Source organism: Thermobia domestica, chromosome 13 (assembly GCF_964235325.1).
Source record: "Thermobia domestica chromosome 13, izTheDome1.hap1.1, whole genome shotgun sequence".
In the NCBI taxonomy this organism is placed as follows: Eukaryota; Metazoa; Arthropoda; class Insecta; order Zygentoma; family Lepismatidae; genus Thermobia; species Thermobia domestica.
Window position 1 is genome coordinate 119,856,820 of NC_137466.1, and position 6,428 is coordinate 119,863,247.

Consider the following 6,428-nt stretch of genomic DNA (forward strand, 5'->3'; position numbering starts at 1 on the left):
CTGCTCTTTTCCAAAATGCGCTTTGACACACAAGACACGAATAACACAAATCAAACAGGTAGCCAACATCATTGTTCGGTGGTAAAACAAAAATATGTATAAAATTAATAAATCGATAATAAATCAATCACTACAATCTTCAATGTGGGACCCAACACAAACACACAGATTCCTTTACAGTATAGAAGGGACTGCATAAACTTATGAGAACACACGAAAATCTTCTAGTACAGACTGCTTGTTAAGACCCCAGCCATTAAAGTATCGACTCCTCTTGCTACCCCGATGGCTCTGTTCTCATCGTCGGCAAGCTCCTCTCTCTCTCATGTGAAGCTCCAGTCTATTGGTAGGAGTCCATCAGCAACTCCCCTACTTCTTTTACCGTGACTCGAACTCGACTTCCCAAAGCGGAAGTTTTCGGTAATATTTAAGCTCGGTCGCAAGGCTCCGCGACAATTGCAAGTGAGCCTTAGAGCGAGAACCAGACGTCACACAAGGTGTGGTAATAGGTTGTAGGAGGAGTCAGGATGGTTTCTCTCATGATTTTATTACAAAACAATAATTACAATTATATGAATCACATCTCAATTATAAAATGCTTATTCAGTGAAAGGTTAATGAGTCGGTCGCCGTCCCTTCAGAGCACTAATCCACAACACGTTTATTTCTCAAAGCATAATGTAAACACATGATGAAAAGTATCTGTCCTTTTCCAAAATGTACTATGACACACAAGATACGAATAACACAAACAAAGTAGGTAGTCCATATCATTGTTCGCTGGTAAAACAAATATGTATAAAATTAATAAATCGATAATAAATCAATCACAATCACTACAGTCTTCAATGTGGGCCCCAACACATTGTATGATGTTGGACTAATTGTGCCCTGACAAACTGACTGTGATACGAAGTAGAAGTCATACCTCTCTGACAATGTGACACAGCCATCTGCCATTGTCCCCGGAGGTTGAATTATTTTATCCATGAAAAGTCTGGTGTTAATTCTCTTAGTTACAACAATAAATGCCATCTATATGATTCCTGGTCCTCCGTACATTTTGTTTAGACTTTGCTTAAGAATTTCTACTTCATGTTGGAACGCATACGAAAGTTGACATTCTCCCGGAGCATCATGGTAAATGATGATCCTCTGAGACAATGCATTGTTTAGATTCCTGTATTTATGTAACACTTTTGTTAAGTTGGCTGAAAACTCATTTGAAAGTTTTTCTCTATTGTTGTATGGGGACACAGCAAAAAAGTATCTGCTGCATGACTTATTCCACGACGCAACCAACGCACCAACTGATCTTTCCATCTCGTTGGTACCATGACACAAATCAAATCCCACAACCATTAAACCACTGAGAGGTACTTCTACACTCCATGGTGCAACACCGATCTTACAATTTATCTGAATGGCAACTTTCGTTGCAATCCACATGTCTCTCTTCGAAGCAAGATTCCTCGCAACATTAATTTGTGTTGGAACTGCCCGATTCACGCAACATTTCAGCGAAAGGTAAATTAGTCGGTCACCATCTCTTCAAACCACTTCTCCACAACACGTTTATTTCTCAAAGCGTAATATTAACACATAATGAAAGGTCTTTGTCCTTTTCCAAAATGCGCTTTGACACACAAGACACGAATAACACAAACAAAATAGTTAGCCCACATCATTGTTCGCTGGTAGAACATATATGTATAAAATTAATAAATCGATAATAAATCAATCAGTACACTCTTCAATGTGGGCCCCAACACAAACACACAGATTCCTTTACAGTATAGAAGGGACTGCATAAACTTATGAGAACACACGAAAATCATTTAGTACAGACTGTTTAATGAAGATCCCCGCCATTAAAGGCTCGACTCCTCTGGCTACCTCGATGTCTCTGTTCTCATCGTCGACAAGCTCCTCTCTCTCTCATTTGAAGCTCCAGTCTATTGGTAGGAGTCCATCAGCAACTCCCCTACTTCTTTGACCGTGACTTCGACTTCGTCTTCCCAAAGCGGAAGTTTTCGGTAATATTTAAGCTCGGGCGCAAGGCTCGGCGACTATTACAAGTGAGCCTTAGAGCGAGTACCAAACGTCACAGAAGGTGTGGTAATAGGTTGTAGGAGGAGTCAGGATGGTGTCTCTCATGATTTTATTACAAAACAATAATTACAATTATATGAATCACATCTCAATTATAAAATGCTTATTCGGTGAAAGGTAAATGAGTCGGTCGCCGTCCCTTCAGAGCACTAATCCACAACACGTTTATTTCTCAAAGCATAATGTAAACACATAATGAAAAGTCTCTGTCCTTTTCCAAAATGTACTATAACACACAAGATACGAATAACGCAAACAAAGTAGGTAGCCCATATCATTGTTCGCTGGTAAAACAAATATGTATAAAATTAATAAATCGATAATAAATCAATCACAATCACTACAGTCTTCAATGTGGGCCCCAACACATTGTATGATGTTGGACTAATTGTGCATTGACGAACTGACTGTGATACGAAGTACAAGTCGTACCTCTTTGACAATGTGACACAGTCATCTGCCATTGTCCCCGGAGGTTGATTTATTTTATGCATGAAAATATGGTGTTCTCTTAGTTACAACAATAAATGCCATCTATATGATTCCTGGGCCTCCGTACATTTTGTTTAGACTTTGCTTAAGAATTTCTACTTCATGTTGGAACACATACGAAATTTTCCATTCTCCCGTGTCTATCTTCGAAACAAGATTTCTGGCAAAAATAACTTGCGTTGGAACTGCCCGATTCACGCAACACTTCAGGGAAAGGTAAATCAGTCAGTCACCATCTCTTCAGACCACTAGTCCACAACACGTTTATTTCTCAAAGCGTAATATTAACACTAATGAAAGGTCTCTGCTCTTTTCCAAAATGCGCTTTGACAAACAAGACACGAATAACACAAATCAAATAGGTAGCCCACATCATTGTTCGCTGGTAAAACAAAAATATGTATAAAATTAATAAATCGATAATAAATGAATCACAACAGTCTTCAATGTGGGCCTCAACACAAACACACAGATTCCTTTACAGTATAGAAGGGACTGCATAAACTCATAAGAACACACGAGAGTCATCTAGGACAGACTGTTTGATGTAGACCCCCACCATTATACTGTACGATTTGCTTTTGTAAATTTTTAAATATCGTTTGCTTTATAGCTATTGTTTAAATTTAGGTGATGGATATATTCGTTCAATAAATGTATTTTTTACTCAATTGCTGTCACACTTCTTGAAACACAGCATATCTTCTATAATACGTTATTTCTCAATTATTCAACGTGACAATTAAGAAACATTCAACACCAGTTTACCAGGTGGGTCTGCTCAGTGAAAACTAAAGAAAAAAGCAAACGGAAAGATTAGAGTACGGTCGTATATAATGATAAAAGTCATTGTGATCCTGTTTGTATTTAGATATTAACAGAAGACATAGGAAAAATCAATATAGATAACTTGCGAAAAGAAAGTTAAGAAGACTAGAAGAAATAGCTTTATAATAGTTCTTATTTTCTACGGGAGAACCAGCTTCCATTAAGAAAGGACATTATACTTCATTCGGAATAATTTTAGTCGGCAATTCTGAAGTCGAATTTTGTAAACGATAAATTATAGTACATCATCTTGAAGGAACGGTGGCACGATGTAATGATTATAAGTATTTATATGTCACGGAAAAAGCACAAGACTGTGAGGTCATTTAACCAACAATTGAAGGACTTTTTATTTGGCTTACCGCCGAAATACAGTTAAAAGTATATTGCAGTTGAAATATTTCCCCATGTACGTTCCTCAGTTCTACTATGCAAATTCTGGAATAATATTGTTAAAAAATATATGAAATGAAATCTTTAAATTTTACTTCCCACGGTTATGCCAGCTAGCCTAAAGGAAACGGTGATGATGAGAAATTAATGAAATGGTGGAATGAAAAGTGAGCCTCGAGAACCCCGAGAAAACCACGTACACGGTGTTTGTCCACCACAAAATTCACTTGGCGAGTGCTGCGGACTAAGGACCTCATGCACCGAAGATGAACGCTCTACCTCTGAGCCACACGGCCCCGATAGCATTGTTAAGTATAGTCCCTTTCTGATTTCCAAAGTGCCTGCGTTTCACTTAAGCGGATCTGATCTGATGCTCTTTTGAACACTATATTTCAAATCTTATCATAAATCAGTGTATATTATTTCAGTCTAGAAAATAAATCGTGTAAATGAATCAGTTATAAATTATGTATTGCATGCAAACATCTTAGTGTAAGTAAGCAGTGAATTGCGTATTGTGTTTGTTGTTTGGATTATTTGTGATATAATTTTATATTCTGATTTCTTGTAAAATGTAGAAAAACAAAAGTAATGTTATTAATAATAATGTTAGTATTAGCAATATTAGTATTGGTAATATAAGTAATATTTTACTTCTGTATAAAATTATACTTTGTATAGCACTCAGCAAATGTGCATGACCACCTATTCATGTTTGACTATATCTTTAAAACTTCTGCATAAATTGAAATACTGTCTGACATACAAAGAACTTAGTGTTATTAAAGCTACTGCAATCCGTGACAATTTACTCCGAAATTAATGGAAAAAAGAAATTAAGTATAGGAAAGCACATTTGCTGCCTTTTATAGAGTTATATTGAGTTATGTATACTTTATGTTTTGTTGAAAAGATAGTTTTAGATACTTTGTACTATGTATTTGATTGTACTATGAGCAACTTACATTATTTTAAAACTATTTAATATACCTGTATTAATACATTTTGCCATAAAAATATGTATTATTGTGTATATATTTGAAAGTACTTTGTATGTAGAGTATGATTATTGAAGTGAACCAAATATGTAAGTCAAAATGTATGAAATTATTTTAACAATATCGTTCTTTTGCAACTAATTAAAGTAAAAGTACTCAGGTATAAATTGTTATATTTGGATTCTTCCTTACCCTTTAATCAATTAACAAATTGTTGTGGTCTTGCTGTTCTTATTTTTATTTTCGAAACGAGAAAATCGAAAATTGGAATCCGTAACGACGTAGTACTGAATAAATTATTATGACTCAAATTAATGAGTACCTTCGAAATATGGTCATCTCCGCTACAGTAGCTAACAATATAACTCAGAAAGGCAAGCAAAAAGTCGAAGAAGTAAGAATAAATTTTCATTCTTATATTTAATGCCGTTATATACATAAAAATTGAAGCTCTAAAAAAGACATAATTATGTCAATAGAATTAAATTTATATCATAGAGTCGTTATACACAGTATTATAATAACGGAACTTTTTGAATTAAAAAAGGGAATTAGGTATTTTACCAGGTGTAGTTCTTTTTATTCGAAATGCATCAATTCAGCATCAATACATCGCTGAGCACGTTCAACCAATCCTAGCACAGAATTTTGAATGTACTTTTCGGAATCGCCTCAATGACCCTCGTCACGGCAGACTTGACGTGCGTAACATTGTTATAAAATGTTCCTTTCATAGCCAATTTTAATTTTGGGAATAGGAAATACTCACATGGCGATAAATCAGGCGAATACAGTGAATGTGGAAGCCAACGGATTTTCTTTTTTGCCAAAAAGTCACGACCTGCGACGGTTCTGTGACATGGTGCGTTGTCGTGCAGTTAAGACTAACTGCCTTCCGCTCGATACTCGAGCTTTACGTGAACGATTCGCTTCTACAAATGCTCCATAATACATAAAATCCAGATAATATTCACCACTTGTTCCACCATCACGATTTTTGTTTTCCGGTCTGCCTGGCTTTAGGTTGTCTTTCAAGGACTCCTGACCGTCCCGGAATCGTGTGTACCACTCGAACACGCATGTACGAGATAACCACACATCACCATACACTTGTTTTACCGTTTCCAATGTTTGCGTAAATGTTTTACCTAGCTTGAAACAAAATTAAATATTGGCTCTTTGCTCCATCGTGTTTCTGTGACGAGGTAACACCAGATACACTCATGTTTCTTGGTATAACTTAACACTCCGTTAGTCGATTCTCATGATTGTGGTCTTGTTTTGTTCAGTAGATATCCAGCTTTCCGATGATATGTTGCTTTAATAGGTGCTCCGTTACTTTTCCGACATACTGTGTATGACTATAAAGAAATTATTACAAATTTTAGAATTGTACAGCACCTGTAACCAGAACTTTACATGCTGTTGGATTGAACTAAATATATTCTAAGGAGTTACCTATAATCTTCTCTGTATGCAAGTCTATAAAATATCGACACTCTCTTCTGGAGAACTGTGACTAACAAAGTGCATCAATATTATTTGAGAGTGAAAATGAGTTTGAGGGAGTCGAATGAAGATGAGGACAAAATGAGTGAGTGAGGT

General features: G+C 36.0%; 1 pseudogene; it reads right to left on the reverse strand.

The window, feature by feature from the left end:
- Positions 1–1,035: 1,035 nt before the first annotated feature.
- Positions 1,036–1,449, reverse strand: LOC145667738 (piwi-like protein Siwi pseudogene; annotated as a pseudogene).
- Positions 1,450–6,428: the final 4,979 nt, after the last annotated feature.